The 27,448-nt window shown below is 36.6% G+C and overlaps 1 protein-coding gene across 2 annotated transcripts in view; it reads right to left on the reverse strand.

Moving 5' to 3' along the window:
• Xrcc4 (X-ray repair cross complementing 4) overlaps positions 1-27,448 on the reverse strand; it is a 214,697-nt gene that overhangs the window by 166,065 nt on the left and 21,184 nt on the right. The gene's annotated exons all lie outside the window — the stretch shown is intronic.

Consider the following 27,448-nt stretch of genomic DNA (forward strand, 5'->3'; position numbering starts at 1 on the left):
CCCACCAACGAATCTGTGGTGTGAAATTGAAATTCACTACTATACAAAATTGAGACAATGATATAGTATAGACTGTTACGGGCTTTCCCATTATTTGGATATTAAAGCCACAAATACTAGAACTGTATTCATATATCACATGAGTCCAATGGTTACATTTGGTTATTTCCCAGATCTTCTCCAACTTACACTGCTTTATATTGTTCTGCAGTGCTCTGTCAGGAGACTTAGAAGTATAAAAAGATGCCTAAAGCATATTAACTGTGGATGAGGAAAGTTTATATAGATAAACAGGATACTCATAAACAAGAGTAGCATACATGGTATGTTTAAGACTCTCTTGTTATGATATATTTTAGACTTGTCTTCAGAGTAATAAATGGCTGAAAAAAAAAACTAGCTGCCTTAAAATAAGGGAAGAAGGACTGACAGCAGCCCCAGGAGGCTCCAAACAGCAGCAGGAACTATTCCAAACAGACCCAGATGTCCACCACATGAGAGCCAGCACGGAACCACAGGAACATGATGAAAGTCCCCTGTCCCCTGGTATTCCTACTGAGGTGTGAACAGCCATCTGTTCTTTATTTATGTTTCTAGAAACAAAATAACTTTCAAAATGTATAGAGAAAAAGTATGTTTAAACACAAATGGAGAAAGTGAAGTACTGACTCTGTGCTTTAAAGGATTTTAGTAGATACACACAAAGCATGACTAAAAAGCCTTTCATTTCTCCAACAATAAACACAATCGCTGGGAAACGGTCAGAAGTTAACTGAAGCTGGTAAAATTCATAGCTTACTATTACATTTTTGACAATTACTGAAACAGGAATCTAAAAAGGAAGAAATAAAAAAACAATTTCTTTAACTTATTTTCTCCCCCAGGATTCACTAATTAATAACTCAGTGGCATTCAAGAAAACCATAGTGGTTTAGTAAAAACATGACAAAAGATAGTTGGGCACTTCAGCCTAAATGCAAAAGTGTTATGAAAACATTAGTGAACTTAAATTTTATGTAAGCATTTGAGTTCAACAAATGCTTAAACAAAAAGACTATTTTAAAGGTAAATGGAAAATGACATTTTAAGATTCAAATTGCTACAGTCAGCAAACCAACAGTTCACTACACCAAATGTACACAGATTCAAGAACAAGGTATGAAATGTGGTTTATTTATTGAAGTTAATTATACTTCTAATAAACAAGATACATGTAAAAATAAAGGAAAAAAATAGCATTTTATGAGGAACCGGCAGCAATCAAGTGTTCTGCTTTCATTGTCTACTGGGTCACTAGAATAGCCATATATAACTGATCTGAACTATAAAACCTAGATATTGTGTGTGTTATTAATCACTAAAGACCTCTACACTTTATCAATCAGGCATGATTTTTATTCTCTCATCTATTTCAATATATAATTTGTAATCACAGAGGTATCTCTTTAAAGTAAAAGCACATGCAAACATCAACTTATAAAAATTAACAAAACCAAGCTATATCCAGAGTAGCCACTTAGTAGCTGTATATTTTCTTCTGCAATCACTGCCTGTCTATAAGGTGGGAATGATAAGAGGATCTATTTCATATAGTTGACACATTAAATAGGGTTCTATTTAAAAGCATTTAGAACAGGCTATTTAAGTGACATTTTAAGTTCCTGAAAATAACAAATTTATAATATCATGAAAATTTTTTTGAATAATTTCCAAGTAACTAAAATTTCTTAGCCTTTTTTTATATTCATTTTTTCTCTCATACAATACAACCTGAGCCCATCCTCCCCAATAGCCACTCCAGTACTCCTCCCCCACACACCTCCTCTCTTCCCCAAATCCATTGCTCCCCCATTTCCCTTCAGAAAAGAGCAAGCTTCCCAGTGGTATCAACTGAACTCAGAACAACAGTATCCCATGAGACTAGGCACAAACCCTCATATCAAGGCTAAACTAGGAGACCCAAGGGAGGAAAGGAGTTCGAGGAGCATGTAAAAGTGTTAGAGACAACCTACTCCCATGTTTGAAGGCAGACACTCTCTCTCTCTCTCTCTCTCTCTCTCTCTCTCTCTCTCATTCTCTCTCTCTCTCTCTCTCATACACACACACACACACACACACACGCACACAGTTAAACAATCACAACATATTTAGAGAAGACCTAGCATGCTCTTCTGACCCTGTATAAGCCTCTTTCTTAAAAGACAGAAGTAAGCAAAAACCCCTGCAGCGTCCCCCCCACCTCACAAACATTCTCCTGACCCCTCAGGATCACTGCACCCCATACACACTCTCCTTAAAGACAGAGGTCAGTACTACCTCTTGTAGGACTACCATGTTCAGTCCACAGATAACCAAAAGCTAAGGCACGAGAAAGTATTTAGAACAACTTCAGGAACTTTAATCAAAGAAAATTAGAACTGACTTCCTGTCAGAAATAGTCCTTGTTCCCCTTCCTAGGGAACCCACTTGGATACTGAGCTACCACGGGCTACATGCAAGCAGGGGTTTAGGTTATATCCATGCATGGTCCTTGGGTGGAGTGGAAGTCTCAGAAAAGACCCCTGTGCCCTGATATATTTGGTCCTTGTGGAGCTCCTATTCTTTCCATGTCATACTAACTTCCTCTTCTTTCATATGATTCCCTGCACTCTGTCCAAGGTTTGGTTATGAGTCTAGCATATGCTTTGATACACTGCTAGATAGAGTGTTTCAGAGGCCCTCTGTGGTAGGTTCCTGGCCTGTTACTTGTTTTCTCCTACTTCCAATGTCCACCCCATTGTCTTTCAAAGTGAGGACTGATCATGTTACCCAGGAACCTCCTAGTTGTTTATCTTCTTTAGGAGTAGAGATTTTAGTATATTTATCCATCATGAACTCAGTGGCTAGCTATTTGATACCCACCACCCCAAGGGAGGAGCAGCCTTACTAGGCCACAGAGGAGGACACTGCAGCCAGTCCTGAAGATACCTGATAAGCTAGGGTCAGATGGAAGGGGAGGAGGTCCTCCCCAATCAGTGGACTTGGAAAGGGGCAGGGAGGAGATAAGGAAGGGAGAGTGGGATTGGGAGGGAATGAGGGAAAGGGCTATGGCTGGGATTAAAAGTAAATGACCTATGATTAATATAAAAAATGAAATTATTTAAAAAAAGAAAATTAAAAATTAAATTACCTTGAAAAAATAAAATAAAACTAGAACACTTAAAACTTGCAAAACAGGTCACAGGCCAGGAGCCTACCACAGAGGGCCTCTGAAAGACTCTACCTAGCAGTATACCAAAGCAGATACTGAGACTCATAACCAAACCTTCGGTAGGGTACAGTGAAATATGAAAGAAGAGGGAGTTAGTATGACCTGGAGAGAACAGGAGCTGCACAAGGACTAAATATATCCGGGCACAGGGGTCTTTTATGAGACTGTTCTTTCAACCGAAAGAACAGTATATATCCATGTATGGATATAACCTAGAACTCCTGCTCAGATGTAGCCCATGGTAGCTCAGTATCCAAATAGGTACCTAGTAAGGGGAACAGGGACTATTTCTGACATGAACTCTATGGCGGGCTCTTTGACCTCTCCCCTCCCTGAGAGAGGAGCAGCCCTGCTAGGCCACAGAGGAGGAATTTGCAGCCAGTCCTAAAGATACCTGATAAAACAGGGACAGATGAAAGGGGAGGAGGTCCTCCCCAATCAGTGGACTTGGAAAGGGGCAGGGAGGAGATGAGGGAGGGAGGGTAGGATTCAGAGGGAATGAGGGAGCAGGATACACCTGGGATACAAAGTTAATAAACTGTAACTAATATTAAAAAAAAAAACTGACTTCCTACATGAACATACCACCTTATAAGAAATTTGAAAAGCCACTTTATTTGGTAAAAATAAAGATTTTCACATTATAACATCATCATGGCACATTGTACAAAGGCATCATAGACATACATACACATAAAATGTCATTTGGATTAAACATATATGTACACTTAATTTATTTAATTACCAATACACAAAGCATTTCCGAATAAAATCACTATGTGATTCTGAATTTGAAAGGTAATTATATAGAGTTTTACACAGGCTTCTCAAAATTTTTGTTTTTGTTTTTGTGCCCTTGAATAAATTATTTGACAAAATTTATTGATATAACTTATTATTAAATGTTATCTATGTATAAGTCTCTCAAAAAACATTTTGATAAATGTAATTTTTAATTTTAGAAAAGTTTTAACTATTGAAAGAAAATCCAGGGCAATGTCTACAGTCTTTGTATTTTTATTTTTTAGTGCATGACATATCTTGAAATGAAGAAACATTTAAAGGCTATTAAAATTGGGATAACCAAGCATGTGAAATACCTGTTTGAAAAAAACTTTAAGTCTCTGAAGAAAGAGACTGAAGAAGATATCAGAAGATGGAAAGATCTCCCTTGTTCATGGATTGGTAGGATTAAGATTGTTAAAATGGCCATCTTGCCAAAAGCAATCTACAGATTCAACACAATTCCAATCAAATTACCAACTCAATTCTTTACAGACCTTGAAAAATAGATTCTCAGCTTCATATGGAGAAATAAAAAACCCAGAATCTCCAAAACGATCCTGTACAACAACAGATCATCTGGAGGTATCTCCATCCCCGATCTCAAGCTGTACTACAGAGCAATAGTAATAGAAACTGCATGGTATTGGCATAGAAACAGAAAGAAGGATCAATGGAACTGAATAGAAGACCCAGAAATAAACCCACACACCTATGAATACTTGATTTTTGACAAAGAAGCCAAAACCATTCAATGGAAAAAAGACAGCATCTTCAACAAGTAGTGCTGGTCCAACTGGATGTCTACATGAAGAAAAATGAAACTAGATCCATATTTATCACCCTGCACAAAACTAAAGTACACTGGATCAAAGACCTCAATATAAAACCAGATACTCTAAATCGGTTAGAAGACAAAGCGGGGAAGAGCCTAGAACTCACTGGCACAGGAGACAACTTCCTGAACAGAACAACAACATCACAGGCTCTAAGAGCAACAATCAATAAATGGGACCTCATGAAACTGAAAAGCTTCTGTAAAGCAAAAGACACTGTCATCAGAACAAAATGACAGCCTACAGATTGAGAAAGGATCTTCACCAACCCTATATCTAACAGAGGGCTCATATCCAGCAAGAAGTTAAAAAGCAATAAATCAAGAAATCCAATTAAAAAATGGGGTACAGAGTTAAACAGAGAATTCTCTGTAGAGGAATACAGAATGGCAGAGAAACACTTAAAGAGATGCTCAACATCCCTAGCCATCAGGGAGATGCAAATCAAAATGACTCTGAGATTTCACCTTACTCACATCAAAATGACTAAAATCAAAAACTCAAATGACGACACATGCTGGAGAGGTTGTGGAGAAAGGGGAACCCTCCTCCATTGCTGGTGGGAATGTAAACTGGTACAACCACTTTGGAAGTCAATCTGGAACTTTCTCAGACAATTAGGAATAGTGCTTCCTCAAGACCCAGTTATACCACTGCTAGGTATATACCCAAAATTTGCTCAAGTACACAAATTTGGACATTTGCTCAATCATTTTGGTAGCAGCTTTATTTGTAATAGCCAGAACCTGGAAACAACCCAGATTTCCATCAATGGAGGAATGGATAAAGAAATTGTGGTATTTTTACACAATGGAATACTACTTAGCAATCAAAAATGAGGAAATCATGAAATTTGCAGGCAAATGGTGGGATCTAGAAAAGATCATTCTGAGTGAAGTATCCCAGAAGGAGAAAGACACACATGATATATACTCACTTATATAGACCTATAAGATGATAAACAAAATAAAATCTATTCATCTAAAGAAGATAAACAAGAAAGAGGACACAGGTAAATGATGAACCCTCACTTAGAAAGACAAATGGGATGTACATTGGACATAGGAGAAAACAAATAATAGGCCAGGAGATTACCACAGAGGGACTCTGAAAGAGTCTACCTAGCAGAGTATCAAAGCAGATATTAAGACTCATAACCATACCTTCAGCAGAGTGCAGGGAATCATATGAAAGAAGGGGGAGTTAGTACGACATGGAAAGAATAGGAGCTCCACAAGGACCAAATATATCTGGACACAGGGGTCTTTTTTGAGACTATATATACAACCAAAGACCATGTATGGATATAACCTAGAACCTCTGCTTGGATGTAACCTATAGTAGCTCAGTAACTAATTAGTTTCCCATAGTAAGGGTAACAGGGACTATTTCTGACAGGAACTCAATGGCATGCTCTTTGACCTCCCCATCCCGCAAGGGAGGAGCAGTCCTGCTAGGCCACAGAGGAGGACTTTGCAGCTAGTCCTGAAGATACTTGATAAAACAGGGTCAGATGAAAGGGGAGGAGGACCTCCCCAATCAGTGGACTTGGAAAGAGGCAGGGAGGGGGGGTTGGGAGGGAATGAGGGAGTGGGATATAGCTGGGATAAAGAGTTAATAAAATGTAATAAATAATAAAAATAAAATTAAAATAAACTCAAAAAATTGGGATATTTACTAATAGTATTTAACAAAATATTCTAATATAAAATTCTGTTTTTTAATTTTATTATAAATTTCTATAGATTTATATTAATAACAAAATTAGAGAAGATCTGAAAATATTGGGAGTTCAGAGCAGTAAGATGAAAATATGTCAAGAGTTCCTCCTATGACTGAATCCAGAATCTTACAAACAATGAAATCACAGTGTCTTAGACATTTTACAATGGGAAGTCTGCTACCAGGACAGGTTCAATGCAATGACTAGTAAGACTTGGGGTGATCATTATATATTTTCATCATAAGTTCTTATTTGAACATAGACTCTCCTACATGGTAGACAACTCCTTTACCTGAACTACACATACCTTATCCTTCTTTTCACTATGTATTTTAAGACAGACTCTCACAAAGCTGCTCACACACACCCTTAATCACACTGTGTCCTGCATGTGGGCCTTGACCTTGTAATCTTCCTCCCTCTACCTCCTGAGGACCTATGATTACAACCCTGTGCCAGCAGGCTCATTCATCAATTTTAATGAGGTTCTACTCTACACAAATCTTACCTCACTCCCTGTATTCTGACTAAATCTAACTTCCATATTTTCCTTTGTGGAAGACATTAGTACATAGAAGAAGGCATTCAACCTGTGCCAGCAAGATGCTGCTTCCCTCACCATCAGCACAGAGGCCTGCTCTACACTGACTCACATCTTGGCTATACATAAGTATAGTACTATTACTTCACCAACTCCCTAAATACAAATCCCTGATTTCATCTGGTACAGTGAGTCACTGGAGACCCTGATTAGACACTCAGGGCTTTCTAAGTTCTTTGTAAGAATTCTGTCACTCTTTGCCCTGCCCTCAAACTTCATGTGCCCTATCAAACCAGTCACACTAACAGCCACACTACAATAAAACATTAAAGAAGGGAAATTATTTGTTTTGTAATACATTTAAAAATATAACTGGACTGAAATAGTGGCAATTCATTATTTGAGTTTCAAAATTATGGAACAGTTTTATATTTTCTATCACTTTTATGTTTTCTTTAGAAGCTTTCTGCTTACTGATCTCCAAAGTCTGTATCAGCAACAGTTAATATTAGAGGGAGGAGATGGGAGGGAGAAATGATAAAATTATATTATATTTTCAAAATATAATAATAAAGATGAATTAGAAATTAAAAATGAAAATCTCAAACAACCCTTTAGAGTTAGGAATGTGAAGCCAGACATATCTATATGTGCAATCACTTCTAGATTACATGTGAATAAACAGTAACCAAATTACATGCCATCCACCAGGAGCAGATTCTGATAAAAAACTAACAGAATATACAACACATTTCAAAATAAGGATAAATATTTTATATAATGGAGTAAACCACATTTTAAAACATTTTTTGCTATTGATGTTTTGTTTTCTTGGTGTCTGCGTGTGTGTGTGTGCGCGCGCGCGCGCGTGTGTGTGTGTGTGTGTGTGTGTGTCTATAAAAGTAAAATCATTATCATTTTCTTCTTTCATTTTCTTTGCAAATAGTTACTGGATACTGAAGGACCTGGTCAGATTTTCTTTTCATTATCCCCCATGCTATTCACCTCTTATTTTCTCTCAATTTTACTTCCTAAAACTTTACTTCCATTAATCATCTACCATTCTAATGTTTTCAAACTAATTGCATTTGCAAGAGAGTTTTTCTTTCTTTGACAGCTGCTTTAATATTGTGTGTCCCCAGGGTCTTTTCTGAGACTGACATTCAACCAAGGACCATGTATGGATATAACCTAGAACCTCCGCTCAGATGTAGCCTGTGGTAGCTCAGTAACCAATTGGTTTCCCAAAGTGAGGGGAACAAGGACTATTTCTAACAGGAACTCAATGACTGGCTCTTTGGCCTCCCCACCCCCCCAAGGGAGGAGCAGTCCTGTTAGGCCACAGAGGAGGGCTTTGCAGCCAGTCCTGAAGATACCTGATAAAACAGGGTCAGATGAATGGGGAGGAGGTCCTCCCCTATCAGTGGACTTGGAAAGGGGCAGGGTGGAGATGAGGGAGGGAGAGAGGGACTGGGAGGGAATGCGGGATCGGGACACGGCTGGGATACAGAGTTAATAAAATGTAACTGATAAGAAAAAAATAAAATTCAAAAAAAAATATTGTGTGTCCCATTTTTTGTTTGTTTACTGATGCAAATTGATCTAATTCACCTGAAAGTGGTAGTTAGAGATTATCAAAAAGTTATGTCTCTTTGGATTTGTTTAGACAAACATGTTGCACACCTCTGAAAATATAGATAAATCATTTATTTATATGACAGAAGTTCCTTGATATCTGCCAATATGTTATTATTACTTATACTGAAGAATAAATATGAATGTCATCTATATATACCAAGCTCAATATACTCTGATCATTCAGAAACCCTGACTTCAGAGACACACTCCACTTTGTACCAATATCTCAGTCTTTTTTAACAGCATTTTTGCAATTAATTATATGTACATATATATATATTTATACACATATAATTGAGTAAAGCGAAAGACTCCTCGTGATTCTTAGTTCCTCAGTATTCCTTCAACTGTTTTGTTTAGTGCTATGAATTGAAATTTTAGAAGGAGAGCAGAGGAAAATAGAATTATAGATCCCTGGTTGCTCTAACTGTTCCTCGGGAGACTAACAAACCTTCATGACTTCCACTCCGGTTTGTCCTCCTCACTATTAGAGGTTAGCTGTTCCACCAACTGAGGCTTCCTGCTTGGGGTTTCAAATTGCCCCTGTAGCAACCTTCCCTAAGAGCACTCACACAAATTTTCCATAGGCCTTAACCAATTATAAACATCCTCTACTATTCTTGGCATTCTGGATTCATAGTTGATTACTTTCCTGCCAACAGAAAGCCTCACATAAACTATTAAAACATCAGAAGCCATCAAAAAAAAAAAAAAAACCCACACAATTGTGATAGCCCACATTCTATGTACCTAGTTTTTAAGCACCTCTTCCAAAATGGAGAGCTGAGTGGGAAAAAAAAAAATGAACAACTGACATTGATTTAATTCTCTGAAATTTAAAAAGTAATGAAATAATATTCTCTCACTTTTAATTATGGATTTTAGTTCTTATCCCATATAGCACCATGTGTCACAAATTTTCTTTATAATGAGTTCTCATCCTCCTTCCCTCCTCCAGATCTTCTCTTCTCTCCCTCCTTCTCCCCACCCTCTTTCCTTGAATTCAAAGATGACATCTACAACAAAAGAAGAAATATTTGCCCAATCATGTTATTTTACTTATGGATTTGAAAATTAATTTAAATATTTCATGTGATTTGTAAGCATAGGAAACATTTATTTAGGAATAAGACAAATTATAGCTATCCAGTGTATATTCATAACATAAATGCACTTACAGTAGCCTCAGTACGCAAATACTGTAATCCAAAAGGCAGAGCAAACTGTCACTGCCAAATACAAAAAAAAAAAAAAAAAAAAAACAATTTCCTGAATATATTTAAAAGGGGCCATGACCAAAGTGTCAGCCAGCTTATGTTCTGCAGCAATACTATACATATGAAATAAACACACAATAATAAATATGGCGGTGTTTGAGCCAAGTAATTTAGCAAGCCTTTATATTTTGATATTTTGTGCTGTTTTAAATGCTAGCTCATTTCTAACACAAACATTTTTGGTTTTTTAGTTAACTTCAAAATGATTTCATCACTCTATGATAGTTTTTGTGTAATACAATGAGTTGTAAAAAATCTCTCCTGAGAATATAAAAATTTCTCTTTTGATCTTTTACTTTGTAACTGAAAATCTGCAGATCCCTTGTAGAATATAGAATTTTAACATATAGTGGGAAATGCTTTAGTGTATGTCAAAAAATTATATTTGTGGATATATATTATCAATTTAAGCTAATGGCTTTGGAAAGAAATTAACAGTCCTATTCAAAATATGCAGCAAATAGGCTGACATGTTTTCACATAATTATTAATTCAATTAAATGAGTTACTTTAATTTGTTAGTATGTATTTATTACCTTATTACTTAATTTGTTAAATGTATTTATTACTTTAGATTGCAACTATACAAATGTATAATTGCAAAATTATATATGATATAGTAATAATATTTTACATTATATATAAAATTAAGAATTACGTACATAACTTTCAGCAGTAAACATTTATTCTTCAGTAAGCTCCTCCTGTATGTATATTCCAGGCCTCAAAACAGAAAAACAATGAGTATTCTTTTCAAATAATTTAAAAACAACCCTGATTTTATGATCACAAAAAAATCAATAATTTAAAAATAACATCAGGTTAAATTTGAATTTGCTGTTACTAACTAGGTTCAGGTCTTCTGAAATCACAAAACTCCTTATGTAAACAATTATTATGAGATACTTTTACACTAAGACAAGTATGGAAGCAGAGAGAAGAAGGACTAGCGAGAAATATGAAGATGCACAGCCACAAGTCAGGCATAACTCTGAACAAAAATGAATAAATAAATAAAAAGCACTTTACAGTGAAGCCTACCAAGGGATGAAGCAGTGTCCCTAGGAATGCAACTTAAGCCCCATCACTTAACTGGAGACTTTGCCCAGACAAAGCATGGAAGGAAACTCCACAGGGATCAGACATGTGCTGGCAGGAGAACTGCTTTAATTAATGTCACATATTTTCAATGATGTTTGTTGTTGAAAAGGCAAAAATGTATGGTACAGTCCCTGAAGAATCTATGAATCTATATCTGTACATTCATGAAGCCCTCATTTCAATAAAAACGTAATGTTTCCTTTCAGGATGACCTTCCACAAATCTCAAATTGGAAGAGCTAAGTCCTTTATATCTCTTGATACAAAGGTAGATAGATAGATAGACAGACAGATAGACAGATAGATAGATGTAGATAGATAGATTGACAGATTCATTTTCAGATGTAGTGTATCATTTATTGCATTTGACTCATTTGTATTTTCAAGTCATTAAGGTTTGCTTACTATGTGTGTAAGGCTACAGAAAAATAAGCAAAAACAAAAGAATTAAATACAGTATCCTCATTAAAGTTATTTTTCAATTGTTATTTTAAAACAACAGAATTTTTGTTATGGAAATAACAAAACTATATAAACGTTTTAAAATATTCTATAGGTTTAAATGACTGGTAATGATATTTCATCCAGGTTATTTTTTTTTAAGTTTTTACAGTGTTGTGGGAGCATATTTTGATGTTAGGAAAAATTTAAGATCATTTGAAAAATTGTTTCCTAATTTAGATCTTAATCAATCTTGTATAGGCCAGTCGACAATGAATTTTCATTCAGGAATTAAATACAAACAAAATATTGTAAGACTATTTCTGATAGTTTAATAAAATTGTACTATAACATTAGGAATAGTGCTTCCCCAAGACCCAGTTATACCACTGCTAGGTATATACCCAAAATTTGCTCAAGTACACAAATTTGGACATTTGCTCAATCATTTTGGTAGCAGCTTTATTTGTAATAGCCAGAACCTGGAAACAACCCAGATTTCCATCAATGGAGGAATGGATAGAGAAATTGTGGTATTTTTACACAATGGAATACTACTCAGCAATCAAAAATGAGGAAATCATGAAATTCACAGGCAAATGGTGGGATCTAGAAAAAAATCATTCTGAGTGAGGTATCCCAGAAGAAGAAAGACTCACATGGTATATATTCACTTATAAAGACCTGTAAGATGATAAACAGAATAAAATCTATTCACCTAAAGAAGATAAACAAGAAAGAGGACACGGGGTAAGATCAACCCTCACTTAGAAAGACAAATGGGATGTACATTGGACATAGGAGAAAACAAGTAACAGGACAGGAGCCTACCGCAGAGGGTCTCTGAAGGACTCTACCTAGTGATGTATCAAAGACTGCTAGGTATCAGACTGCAGTGTATCAAAGATACTAAGGCTCATAACCAAACCTTCGGCAAAGTGCAGGGAATCATATGAAAGAAGGGGGAGTTAGTATGACGTGGAAAGGATAGGAGCTCCACAAGGACCAAATATATCTGGACACAAGGGTCTTTTCTGAGACTCTATCTCCAACCAAGGACTATGTATGGATATAACCTAGAACCTCTGCTTGGATGTAGCCTATAGTAGCTCAGTAACCAATTGGTTTCCCATGGTAAGAGAAACAGGGACTATTTCTGACAGGAACTCAATGGCAGGCTCTTTGATCTCCCCACTCCGCAAGGGAGGAGCAGTCCTGGTAGGCCACAGAGGACTTTGCAGCCAGTCCTGAAGAAACCTGATAAAACAGGGTCAGATGAAAGGGGAGGAGGTCCTCCCTAAGCAGTTGGACTTGGAAAGGGGCAGGGAGGAGATAAGGGAGGGAGGGTGGGATTGGGTGGGAATGAGGGAGAGGTATACAGCTGGGATACAGAGTTAATAAAATGTAACTAATAATAAAAATTTAAAAATTTTAAAAATTGTACTGTAACACTGTACTCATCAATTTGAGGGCCACAGACAAGGAAACAACTTGAAACTGCAGTATGCTTGTGTTTCTATAAGAATGATAAGTAAAACAATTTACATTTAAGATTAAATAAATCGAGGAAGGAACAGTCTTTCTAGGCCGCAGAGGACATGGCAGCCAGTCCTGAAGATACCTGATAAGCTAGGGTCAGATGGAAGGGGAGGAGGACCTCCCCTAGCAGTGAACTTGGAAACGGGCAGGGAGGAGATGAGGGAGAGAATGAGGTAGGGGGTTACTGCTAGGATACAAAGTAAATAACCTGTGATTAAGTTTTATGTGTAAAACATAAAAATTAATAATAAAAAAAGATTAAATAAATCTTATGCTGAAGTTGTCATCTTAAAGATCTATATCTAAAAAGATAAATACCAAAACACTACAAATTTTTCTTGGCCAGGAGACTACACATTACACAAACCTGACTCTTCAGAATGGTTAATAATCTTTATTATGGGGGTAACAATTACAGAGGTAGGAAGCTAAAGAAATATTTCGCACTCACAACTGTGAGAAAAAAATAATTCCCAAAATTTTCAGATATATATTTTGTTAAAATGCATTTTGGAGTGGGTAACTGTAATAAACTTTATCATTAATTATATCCCACCGATGTCAGAATGTGTGTGTATGTGTGCATGCTTGTATGTGTATATCCATGTGTATGTGTATACATGTGTTTATATTGACATAATTGAATGTATATGTATATATGTGTGCCTGTGTGTAAATGTGTGGGCATGTATGAATAAGTATGGATGGATAGGTGTGTATATATCTGCATATGTGTATATATATATGAATGTGTATTTGTGTCCATGTATGTAAGTGTATATTTGTATATGTATATGCACATGTATGTATTATGTGTATGAATAAGTATGGATGGATAGGTGTGTATATATCTGCATATGTGTATATATATATGAATGTGTATTTGTGTCCATGTATGTAAGTGTATATTTGTATATGTATATGCACATATATGTATTATGTGTATTTGTGTACATATGTGTATGTTTTTATATGTATGTATACGTGTGCATATATTTCTATATGACTGTATACGTGCTAGGGTGTATATATGTAAGTTTATATGTGTCTGTGTTTATATGTGTGCATGGATTTGTGTTTTCATATGTGTATATATGTATGTGTGAGGGTTTACATTGACCTAGCAGCAAGCAGTCAATGCCCTAAAAAGTTAATATACATGAAACCCAGTCTCATTGCACCTATATTTTCTATAACAACTGAATCATTTTATCTGCAAGGCGGCATTTTTCCTTAATTGAACATTTCTTTATATTACCTTGGAAACACTTTGCACTGACCTCTGCTATAATAACAGAATATCACCTGGCCTCAAAAATAAATAAATTATCATTCAAATCCTTCCAAATAATATTTACAAAGCTTTAAATACCAAGAAACTTCTTTGGAAAGTAATTCACTTTAACTTGGGTGTTTTAAATATATACAATTTAAGAATATTCAAGAGAATAACTGCTTCTTTTATATTCTCAAATTCTACTAAAGTCAAACTATAGAGAAAATAAAAATAAAATTAATTATGAATGAATAAAGTGTATGAAAATATATTTAAATATTGTTTAAAATAATTGCAAGAATATATGACACAAAATTAAAGTAAATATTACAAGTCAACCATTCAAAATTTAATTATAAAACTGCAAATTTGGACCAAATTAGTTTCAGTGGTTATTACTCATTCTCTCCCAGTAGATCAAGCACTTAAAAAGATCCACTCCTAAGTAGCCACTTAGGCCAGGCACTAAATCACTGAATGGGCAATATTTGTTTAGGTGGCAGTAGTTTAGCCAAAGCTCACTAATCCCTCACTCCTCTCTGTGGGTGGTCCGTTCTGATGTCACAGCTGGCTTAAAGCACACTATACCAGCCAAACTGTTATTTAAACAGTAAGAAGAAACAATGTTCCCTGTTCTCGCTATCCCAAACCCCAAAAGAAAGGGCAGAATTCAGAATACAGAATACCTACAAGTTACTAGCATTAGAGAGCAGTGTAGAGTGTCAGTGAAACAGCACATTTACAAATGAATTCTAACAACAATATCCCTTTGCATGAAATATAATTTTGAATTGCAAATATAATTTTGAATTGGAAAACCTAGAACCTTCTCTGATCACTGCTTCAAAAGATGGAAAGGAGACCAATCACTATAATTCAAAATATTAGTATTATTTGGATCTTTGTTGGATTGAATGAATTATATATTTATTTTAATGTTAACTATAATTACTATGCCAGTATTAAAGTATAACATATAATAAAAATATAACATGTAGTGACATATCATTTACATATATTTGATAAATTTCAAAAAAAAAACTATTTTATGCCGGAAATTAAACCGGCATACTTCATTATATTTAGTCATTTGAAGAGAACAGTCTAAATACTAGATAAATACTAGATAAAGAGGAAATGTGTCTTATTTCAAAATCTGTCACAAAAAAAACACTATCAATGGGTTGATCCAAACATTAGAAACTGTTAAGAAACGACAATATGGCATTCCCTGAGAAGCCAACCTTCAAGCCAGATACTCTCCGAGGACCCACCTGCCATACTGGCTAAAAAACCAGCCTTCGTGAACTACCCCATTCCTTTGGTTCAGCTGCCAACTCCCAGAGGAACTCCCTAGAAACCAGCCCACCAAGCCAGCCAGGGAATCTGCTTCCCATTCATCTCTCTCTCTCCTACCCTCCTATTCAGTCCCTTAATCTTACCCCAGCTTGTAAAAGACCTCTGGCAATGGCCTCTCCTTCCTCTCTGCCCTATTCCTAGGAGTTTATGCAGTGGCTGACTCAGCATTCTTCCCTCCTCTAGAGACTCTCAACCAGCTCCCCAAATCCCTCAAGCCCATCCCTATTATTTCTTAATGTCAGTGGAAAAGGACAAAGGTTTTTCTAACATTAGGTTGTATCCTAGAAAATGAAGGAAGTCACAGACGGAAACTGCTCTGATACAGTAGACCAGCATAGCATCCTGGAGACCACCTGAGAGACAGCAAACCTATCAAGAGGAGATGTCCCAAGAGAAAGAATGAGCTGACGACTTGGGGAGATATCCCCAAGACTTTAACTCAGCAAGCCAAGATCTTGGAATGATGAAAACCAGGACACAATACTTCCAGCCCGAAAAATGATAGTAATACGTTGACTGACTATATTACATGTTAATTCTCAGACTGTCAATGCAGAATCCATTTTTTATTTTTATTTATTTTATTATTATTATTTTATTTTATTTTTTTGGTCAGAGGGGCTAAAAACCACCCTTGTAATATGAAACAGTATGATGTTATTTTGCAATGCCAAGGACAGTCTTTAGGACCAGTTGTCTGGACAAAAGATGACACACTAATTTTTAGTTATATGAATGGAAGACATGGAAGAACTAACTGAGCAATACAAACTCTGCAATACAAACTATAGCACAACTCAATACACTTTAGAATGTTCCGATTATAGAAATTATAGTTGTATAAAGATGAAGAAAGGAGTGTCTGATGTATTGATTACTAAAGCTGATATTATTATCTCAAGAATAGCACTATCTTTGAGGTTATTTTGTAAAGCAAGAGTTCCTCTGGTTTCATTTGGCACATGGCAGTCAACAAGAGGAATCTTTCTATAACAGAGAAAACCTACCTATTTCTACCTCTTAAAAACACTTTTATAGCATAGGAATTGTGCACACACACTGCACACATAAAATGGAAAGAAGTAGAGCCCACACACAACCATATTCATAGGACTCCCCTGACATTCCGATCAATCGTATTTTTGTTTTGTTTCTTTTTAATCACATTGCTTCTAATTTAAACGTACTTATATCCACAACTCTTTATTGTCATTCTATTTCTAATCATATACTTCTCTCTGGTACACAACTACTCTGTGAATGGACCTCCCCACCCAAAGAATGCTATTTATACTGCCATTCCTGCAGGTTATAAAGTTATATAGGATAGGCTGCATTACACATGTTTTGCCCAGTAAATCTCTACAATCAATCAATAGAATTAAAAGATCTCTCCCTGAAATTTGTGATGACTCTTTGCATCTATTGTATCCTTCAATGGTTGCCCTCCAAAATGGCTTGTTGTTGTTGTTGATGTTGTTACCAGTCTCAGGAGTGATTGCTGGAATACAAAGAGCAATTTCAAAAATGGTCTGTATAAATACTAAAACTGTATAATTAGTATTACTAATTAGTAATACTACTATTACAGCAAAAATATTAGCAGAAATTAATCCAGAAATAGGCAAATTGAGAACAAAATAGATACACTAGAGATCATTTGTAAAATAGATTTACAAAATGGATATACTATAGATCATTTCTAGCTAAGCATTATATTGTCAACAATTTCGTGGCATTTGTTGCTTTAATGTGTCAGAATTTTCTCATGCTATCAATAATCAATTTAATGATCTGCATAAAGAGATAAACAAAATTTCTCAAGTAACCTTGAGTGGCCATCACGCCTAAGATGCTTTCCCCCTATCCTTGGTCCTCTACTAGATAGTTTTATAATTCTGTTATGCTTGCCAAAGAGTTAGTCATGAAGGCAATGCATTCAGCCTTGGCCTCCATTACAATAAACATTTTCTCTTTAAAAAACCAAGAAGAGGGAAGATGTAGGGAGCATGGAGGTCTTTGGGCTCACAGAAGGGTGGAACAGATATGTTTTCTAGCCTGATGATTTTGTGCAACATGTGTGGCTAAAGATTTGCCAATACTTGGCCCACCTCCAGACCCTCCTTGTAAAATTGTTAGGAGTCTCAGGAACTTTACAAAGAGTGTCATGTGGTCACAGACGCCAGTAGTGTACTTTGTTCCTCACGGAGATTTAGATATGCTCTGTTGTGTACAAAGGACTTAATCACAAGAACAGTTTTCACCAATTGAGCTGTGTTTAAATTTGCATAAAATGAACAAGTTGGGGTCAGACTGCCAAAGTTTGAACCAGCATTGGCTACTGAGTCATGCTGCACCAAACTGCCTTCTTGCCTCCTATGGTTCATCTCTATGCTGTCTGTGAAGGTTGCAAAGACTGCTGTAACTTAAAAATAAAAATAAGATCACACATGAGTTTACAAAAGAAACTGAGATGCCATCCCCACATTTACATTCTTTAGAATAAGTTCCTTCTATTGATAAGAAGACAAACGATGATACTTACTTTAAAAAGAAACTTGGTTTACCCTAACAAAACTTCAAACATCCTTAGAAATGTGTCCACACTCGTCTGTTGAATATATACATATGCTCAAGTTCTCTTGGCACTATGGTTTCCATTGACTGTCCCTCACTTACCTCAGGCCGTTTTCTTTCTATGGATGGAATATCGTGAATGATGCAAGCCAAGCAAGCCCGAGTATAGGTAGCGGGCGCGCCTTCTCCCACTCACTGTGTTTCGCTGGGGTTCACAGACCCAATCCATCACCATCCCTTCCCTCTCTACTCCGTACCCTAGTTAGTTGCTATGTCTTAGCCCTCAACTCCAGGGGAGATCCGCTGCTCAGAGGCACATCAGCCAAAAGAATAGGAAGGCTGCCCACCTAAAAAAACCTCATACTCACACAGTTCTCAGGACCCAATTCTCATCCATCGCTTCTGTACCATCTATACTCCCCAGGCCTCAACTCACAGTTTGCTCAAAAACTAGAGACATAAGCCAAAAGAATAGGTAGACTAATTGAGGCTGAGACTTACTGCTAGATCAGAGGCCATATAAGCTGAAGAACTCCAGACTGCCTGCATATCTGGATCTCCTCCATCCATTCCCTGACGGTCTACCATCTAAGCCAATGCCTCCTCCCCTCCTTATCATCTTCTCCTAGTCACCAACTCATGGTGAGATCCCCTACCAGAGAAGATGTCATGTCTGCTGTCAAAAAGCCAGCCCCCAACTCAGGCTAAGAACTTCTGCTCAATCACAGGACACACAGACCAAAAGAAACCAAGGAAAAAAAAAAAAAAAAAACACCTATCCAACAAACTCAGAAATCTGCACCTAGATCTATAATCACCCAAAAATCTATAATCTCCCAAAAAATGAGAGAACCTGGCTAAATAAGCCTAACCAACTCCATGACAGGCTTCATTTTCTTGCTAGACAAAACAGGCCTAAGGGTTGCAGGAAAAAAAAATCACAAAAAAAGGGCAACCAATCAGAAATAGCCAAGACATCTGGCCTGGGGAAATAGGTTGCCTAACTACTTATTTAAAAAGCACCTAAGTCCTAAACAGAGTCATGTAGCCTCCATGGGCACCAACCAATCCCAACTGAGGTAACATAGCCACAGTAGGAATTCCTCTCGCACTTTAAAAGGGACCTTCAACTCCCTCTGGGGCCTCTGCCATGTTGAGAAGATGGTGGTCCTAGCACCCTCTGGACTTCTGCAGAATAAATGTCCAATGTTGCTTGCATGCTACATGAGAATGAGAACGTTCTTTCAGTGTATTCTGAATCCTAACACCCAGAATACTCAGGAATGTTCTTGCCTAGACTCCAGCGAGAACACAATCAACAGCAGCCAGGGCAATATGTTACTACAAGAGCCCGTTTTCAACCACACCAAGGCCTGAATTATTACAGCACAAAGGAAGCACAAGAAAAAGACCTTAAAACCAACTTCATGAAGATGTAGAGGTCCTTAAAATGTAAATAAATTAATCTCTTAAATAAAGCCAAGAAAGGAAAGAAAAAAAACATTTGAGGAAATGGATGAAACTGTTAAAGACATGAAAATGGAAATAGAACAATAAAGAAAACACAAACTGAGGAAATTCTGTAAATACAAACTCTAGGGACGTGAACAGGAACATTGAGGCAAGCTTCATCAATAGAATACAAGAGATAAAGGAGGGAATCTCAAGTGCTGAACATACGATAAAAGAAACTGATACATCAGTAGAAGAAAATGTTAAATCTGAAAAATTCCTTACACAAAAACATCCAGGAAATTTGAGACTATATAAAAAGTAGAAATATAGGAATAGAAAAAGGTGAAAAGAACAGCAAAAAGGCACAGAAAATATTATCACGAAAATCATACAATAAAATTTTCCAAGCATAAAAATATGCCTATAAAGTTACAAGAAGCATATAGAAGACTTAACATCAGACCAAATAAAGAAAGTCCCCTGTCTATATGAAAAAAAAAACACTAAACATAAACAATAATGAAAGAATATTAAAAGGTGCAAGTAAAAAGAGCAAGTAACATATGAAGGCACACCTATTACAATTATACTCTACTTCTCAACAGAGACTCGAAAAGCCAGAAGGGCCTAAACAAATGTCCTGCAGACTCTGAGAAACCACAGATGCCAGCCCATACTACCATACACTGAATAACTTTCAATCACCATAAATGCAGAAAACAAGATATTGTACGACAAAGTCAAATTTAAACAATCTCTCTCTATAAATCCATCCCTAGGTATTAAAGGACAACTCCAACCCAAGGATATTAACTACATTCAAAAAATAAAGATTGGATAAAAATCTCACACCAAAAAAACCCAAAAAAGGAATATACATACACACACACACCACCAACACCAACAAAACCAACACCAACATTACCAATACCACCAACAAAAACAACAAAATAAGAAGAATTAACAATCACTAGTCACTGACATCTCTGAATTCTCCAAGAAAAAGACACAGACTAAGACAAAGGCTGAGAGAACAGGATCCATCTTTCTGCATACAAGAAGCACACTGCAATATCAAAGGTAGATATTGCCTCACAGTAAAGTGTTGAAAAAGATTTTCCAAGCAAATAGAACTAAGAAGCAAACTGGTGTAGACATTCTAATATGTAACAAAATAGAAAAACTAATCTAAAGAGACAGGAAAGGACCCATCATACCCATCAAAGGTAAAATCAACCAAAACAACATTTCAATTCTCAATATGCCCCGAATATAAGAGTATCTATATTTGTAAAAGAAGCATTACTACAGCTGAAAACATACATTGATCCTCACACATTGACGGTGGGAAACTTCAATGCCCCACTCTCACCAATACATGTCATCCAAACAAAGAGTAAACAGAAATAGGAGAGCTAACAGGCATTGAAAGTCAAAAAGACCTAACAAATATATACAGAATATTTCATTCGAACAAAAACAAACATATACATATTATATTATATTATATTATATTATATTATATTATATATTATATATACACATATCATATATATATATATGTATGTATGTATGTATCTTCCTCTGAGTACTTTGTGGAACTTTTTCCAAAATTTACCACATACTCAGTCACACAGCAAGTCCATAATGGAATGAAGCTGGATTTCAATAACAACAGAAACAAGAGAAAGCCTACAAACTCATGGAAACTGAACTCTTTACTGAATGATAGCTGGGAAAAGATAACAATAAAGAAATCAAAGACTTTCTAAAATTCAGTGAAAATGAATGCACAATATACCCAAACATATGGGACACAATGAATTCATGCTAAGAGGAAAGTTCATAGCAGTAAGTGTATTAATAAAAAATTCAGAGAGCTTTCATACTGGCAAATTTATAGCACACCTGAAAGCTCTACAACAAAGAGAATTAAACAAAACCAAGAGGCATGGACAACAGGAAATAATAGAGTGAGAAGTGAAAGAAATAAAATAAAACAAATGAATAAAATGGAAACATACAGAATAGAACCAATCAATCAATCAAAGAGTTGGTTCTTTAAGAAAATCAACAAAATAGAGAAACCCTTATCCACACAAACAAGAAGGAGAGATTATTCACCTTTGAAAATCAGGGGGACACAGATGGACATGGGGCAGCACACCCCTGTACTCCCAGCACTCGAGGAGGCAGATGCAGGTGTATTTCTGTAACTTTGAGGTCTACAATACAAGTCCAGAACAGACAAGCTACCCTGAGAAATCTGTATCAAAAGAATAAAAAAAAAAAGGTGGAGAGGAGGATATAATAGACATGGAGACATGGAAGAAATCCAAAGAATCATTACTTCATTCATTAAAAACCTGTATTTCACAAAATTGGAAAATCTAAAAGAATGGGTCATTTTCTCAAAAGATACAACTTACCAAAGTTAAGATCCATTAAGTAGACCTATAACTCCCCAAAGAAAAAGAGGCAATCATTAAAAGTCTCCAAAGGAGGGGCCAAGAAACATCCAGGGCTAGACAGTTTTAGTTCAGAATTCTTTTTTTAAATTATTCTTTATTAATTACACTTTATTCACTTTGTATCCCCCTGTGGTTCCCTCCCTCCTCCCATCCCAATCCCTCCCTTCCTCCACCCTCTGCATGCATGCCCCTCCCCAGGTCCACTGATACGGGAGGATTTCTTTCCTCCCTTCTGATCCTAGTCAATTAGGTCTCATCAGGAGTGGCTGCATTGTCTTCTCTGTGGCCTGGTAATGTTGCTCTCCCCTCAGGGGGAGGTAATTAAAGAGCAGGCCAATCAGCTCATATCAGAGGCAGTCCCTGTTCCTATTACTATGGAACCCACTTGGACACTGAAATGCCATGGGCTACATCTGTGCAGGTGTCTTAGGTTATCTCCATGCATAGTCCTTGGTTGGAGTATCTCTCTCAGGCAAGACCCATGTGCTCAGATTTTTTGGTTCTGTTGCTCTCCTTGTGGGGTTCCTGTCCTCTCCAGATCTTACTGTTTCCACTTCTTTCATAAGATTCCCTGCACTCTGCACAAAGTTTGCCCATAAATCTCAACATCTGCATTGACAGTATGCAGGGCAGAGCCTTTCAGAGGTCCTCTGTGTCAGGCTCCTGACTTGTTCCCTCTTTTCTCCTTCTTCTGATGTCCATCCTCTTTGCCTTTCTGGATAGGAATTGAGCATTTTAGCAAGAGTCCTCCCTCTTGATTAGTTTCTTTAGGTGTACAGATTATAGGCATATACCCAAAAGAGTCTCAAATACACAATAAGGACATTTGCTCAACCATGTTTGTAGCAGCCTTATTTGTAATAGCCAGAAGCTGGAAACAGCCCAGATGCCCCTCAGTGGAGGAATGGATGCACAAATTGTGGTACATCTACACAATGGAATGTTACTCAGCAAAAAAAAAAAAAAAAACAAGGAAATCATGAAATTTGCAGGTAAATGGTGGGATCTGGAAAAGATCATCCTGAGTGAGTTATCCCAGAAGCAGAAAGATGCACAAGGTATATGCTCATTCATCTAGACATTTAATATAGGATAAACTTACTAAAATTAGTGCAGAATTCTACCAGACTTTCAAAGAAGAGCTAATGCCAACATTCCTCAAAGTATTCCACAAAATGAAAACAAGGAGCATTGGCAAAATCTTTTTGTGAGACCATAGTCACTCATATACCCAAAACACACAAAGATTCAACAAAGAGAAATTACAGTTCCCTCATGAACACAGATACAAAAACAGTCAATAAATAGTCAATAAAATACTCTCAAACCAAATCAAAGAAAGCGTCAACTTAGATCACCACAATGCAGGAATAATATAATGTATGAAATATAAAAAATATATATATAATATATATAATATAAAACAACATATAACCAAACTGAAAGAACAAAAAAACACATGATCATCTTACTAGATGCTGAAAAAGCCTATGACAAAATCCAACACCCCTTCATGATCATAATCTTGGGGAGAGCAAAGATAACAAGGGACATACCAAACCTAATAAAGGCAATTTCATTTACAGCAAGTCTAAAGCCAACATCAAATTAAATAGCAAGATATTCAAAGCAATTCCACTAAAATCAGGAACAAGACAAGGCTGCCCACTCCACATTTTCAGGAAAGTACTTGAAGTTCTAACCAAAGCAATAAGACAACTGAAGGAGATCAAGTGGATACAAATTGTAAAGGCAAAAGTCAAGTATCACTATTTGCAGGTGAGAAGCTATATCATATCATTTAGATCACAAAGTGATCTGAAAAATTCCACCACAGATCTCCTACAGGAGATAAACACCTTCAGTGGAGTGGCTAGACACAGGATTAAACTGAATAAATAGATAGATAGATAGATAGATAGATAGATAGATAGATAGATAAATGGCAAATGGGCTGAGTTAAAAATCAGGGAAACAACGCCCTTTAAAACAGCCACAAGTAATATAAAATTTCTTGGGGTGACTCTAACCAAGACAAATGAAAAACCTGTATGACAAAAACTTTAAGTCTTTGAAGAAACAAATTGATGATATCACAAGATGGAAATATCTCCCATGCTCACAGTTCCCATGGATTAGCATAAAAAATGGTTACCTTTTTAAAATTTATTTTTTAAATTAGTTTATTGACTTTGTATCCCAGCTGTAGCCTCCTCCCTTCTTATTCCCTCCCAATCCTTCCCTGCCTCCCTCATCTCCTCCATGCCCCTCCCCAAGTCCTCTGACCCTAGCCCATCAGATCTCATCAGGACTGGCTGCATTGTCTTCCTCTGTGGTCTGGCAAGGCTGCATGCCCCTCAGGGGGAGGTGATCAAAAAGCCAGACACTGAGTTCATGTCAGAGATAGCCCCTGTTCCCCTTACTAAGGAGCCCACTTGGATACTCAGCTGCCATGGGCTACATCTGTGCAGGGATTCTAGGTTATCTCCATGAATGGTCCTTGATTGGAGTATCAGTCTCAGAAAAGACCCCTGTGCCCAGATTTCTTGGTTCTGTTGCTCTCCTTGTGAAGTTCCTGTCCCCTCCAGGTCTTTCTATCTCCCCCTTCTTTCATAAGATTCCCTACACTCTGCCCAAAGTTTGGCTATGAGTCTCAGCATCTGCTTTGATAGCTTGCTGAGTAGAGTCTTTCAAAGGCCTTCTGTGGTAGGCTCCTGTCCTGTTCCCTCTTTCCTAGCTCTTCCCATGTCTGTCTCGTTTGCCTTTCTGAGTAAAGATTGATTGAATGATGGCAAGAAATACCTCAAACTGTGACTGCCAGAGGGGTAGACTAGAAACAACTGCAGTTAGGGTTCACGAAGGTTCTTTGCCATGGGAACAGTACTATGTGGAAACACAACAGAATTTAGAACAGCTTTCTAAGTTGAATCTGTACATTCTTTCCCCTTCTCCTAAGTTTCAGAGGTCATTTTTTGGCAACTGTCAGTTATCTGTGTCATTAAGGAAAGCATTACAAACTTCTTTACAATGTCTAGGTCATCCAAGTGCACGGAACCTTGGAGTATTTTGCCATGTGTGCAACTGTCAGCACATTTTTTGCCAGCAGATGAATTTACTTTGAAATCAGCTTGCAGAAACACATGGCATTATAGATGATTCCCAAGGAGGTCTGACAAAATAAGATGGTCAGTGATTCAGCTGCATCCAGAGAGAGTGATCTTAGCACAGAAAGTTTTGCCCGAATTAATTATCCAAAAACATCTCTCAAGCAAGCCAGACATGAATACCTTCATCAACAAATGAACAATGAGTAAACACGAGAACAGCCATTTCATTTGTAATGTAATAGTTGAAGGCAATTTGTCTAGGGGCTCAGTACTCTTATGCATTCCTGGATATTTTTTATGTTGTTTAACCACTGTAAAAAAAAAAAAAAGTTGAACAGATAGTATTCAAGATTATGATAAAGAGTGAATAATTTCAGAACAGAAAGCAAGAAATGTTCTAGGATTACTGTCAATCTACAGTTCATATATATAACAACCCTATTGTGAATGATGGGTGTCAGGAGGAACCGAACATTTTTTTCTACACAGCAAAGCAGAAAGAATGACCAAGGAAGCATACAGGTCAAGTCCTCCAGTACTGTTCCTGCAGAGCCCAGCCTTGATCCACAGCACAGGTACCAAAAGCTCCTCACTAACTAGGCATGCGTTATCACAAATAACACTAACTGTCTAAAAGAAATGCCTATTAGATAGGAGATGTCCTATTCCACTTCACAATATGAGAAGAAACAGGTAGCAGTTGTTTAATATCATCTGATTGAGCATGGACCACAGAGAAGAACACAACTGGTACTAAACTGCAGTTATCAGTTCAAATTTTCTTCACCTATCTTCAAATTATTAGTTTAATAACCTCAACATAATAAAAATATGCATTTACAGCTGATATGAATAATTGTCTTCTAAACTGAAATCACAGAAGCCAGTCATTCTACATTATTCCCCACAATAACACATATTTGAAAATAATAATTTTATTTATTTATTCAAATATTTCTAAGATTGATGAATAATCCTTTACCTCTCACAGCTTGAAAATTTGCTTTAAAAACATTTAAAAATTAGATTTAGCTTAAAAAAATTAGTAATTTCTTAATTACTATCAATGAACTTTATAAAGTTTTCCTTTTCTTAAGCTTCAGATCTCATATGATTGATTAATAAACCAATGGCACAAGCTAATTTAAAGTCTAATTCACTTAGGTAAGCTGTAAAGACAGTAAGCACAGACTTTAATAAAGTAGCTAGCACTGTAGTCAGAACTGGTGCAGAAACAGAGCAAAGCAGCAGAAAGCTTGTCTAGAATCATGCCATCTTTGGAAAGCTTAGACACAAAGTTATCTCTGCTTTATGGCTTTTAGGTATGACTATAAATAGTTTCCTTAAGTATTAATTATATGTATTATTCAACTTAACTATGTTGTTTTAAAATATAGGGGCTGGAGTGAGAAGTCAGTGGCTACCAGCACTGGCTGCTCTTCCAAAGAGCCCAGGTTCAATTTCCAACACTGACATGGCAGGCTGCCCACGACTGTCTGTAATTCCAGTTCCAGGGGATCTCACACCCTCACACAGACACAAGTGCAGGCAAAGAACCAATAGTTATAAAATCAAAACTTAAAATTCTTTAAAATAATTATATATTATGATAAAACTTCAAAATAACTCCCAGAAAGTAAATTAGGTATTAAATAGGCAAAGGTACATTTATTGTTTTATTTCTAAAACTCTGTATTTTCCTACACTTATGTTGAGAAAACCAGGTTGCAATAGTCTAAAAAAAATTTTTTTCCCAAGACAAGGTTACTCTGTGTAGCCTTGGCTGTCCTGGACTCGCTTTGTGGACCAGGCTAGCACTGAACTCACAGAGATCCACATTCCTCTGCCTCCCTGAATGCTGGGAATACAGGAGTGTGCCACTGCACACAACTAGTCTAAAAGTCTTGATCTCAACTTTTCAAAATTGTTCATTCATCATTCATGTAATTAACAATAATGCTTAAAATGTTTTAGGTATTTATGAGTTAAATACATTTTCTGCCATTTACTTTCCAAAGTGTATTAAAAGAAATGTGTGATGAACTTTAAAGTATTGTGAGCTGGTAAGATGGCTC

Source organism: Meriones unguiculatus, chromosome 2 (assembly GCF_030254825.1).
Source record: "Meriones unguiculatus strain TT.TT164.6M chromosome 2, Bangor_MerUng_6.1, whole genome shotgun sequence".
Lineage (NCBI taxonomy): Eukaryota > Metazoa > Chordata > Mammalia > Rodentia > Muridae > Meriones > Meriones unguiculatus.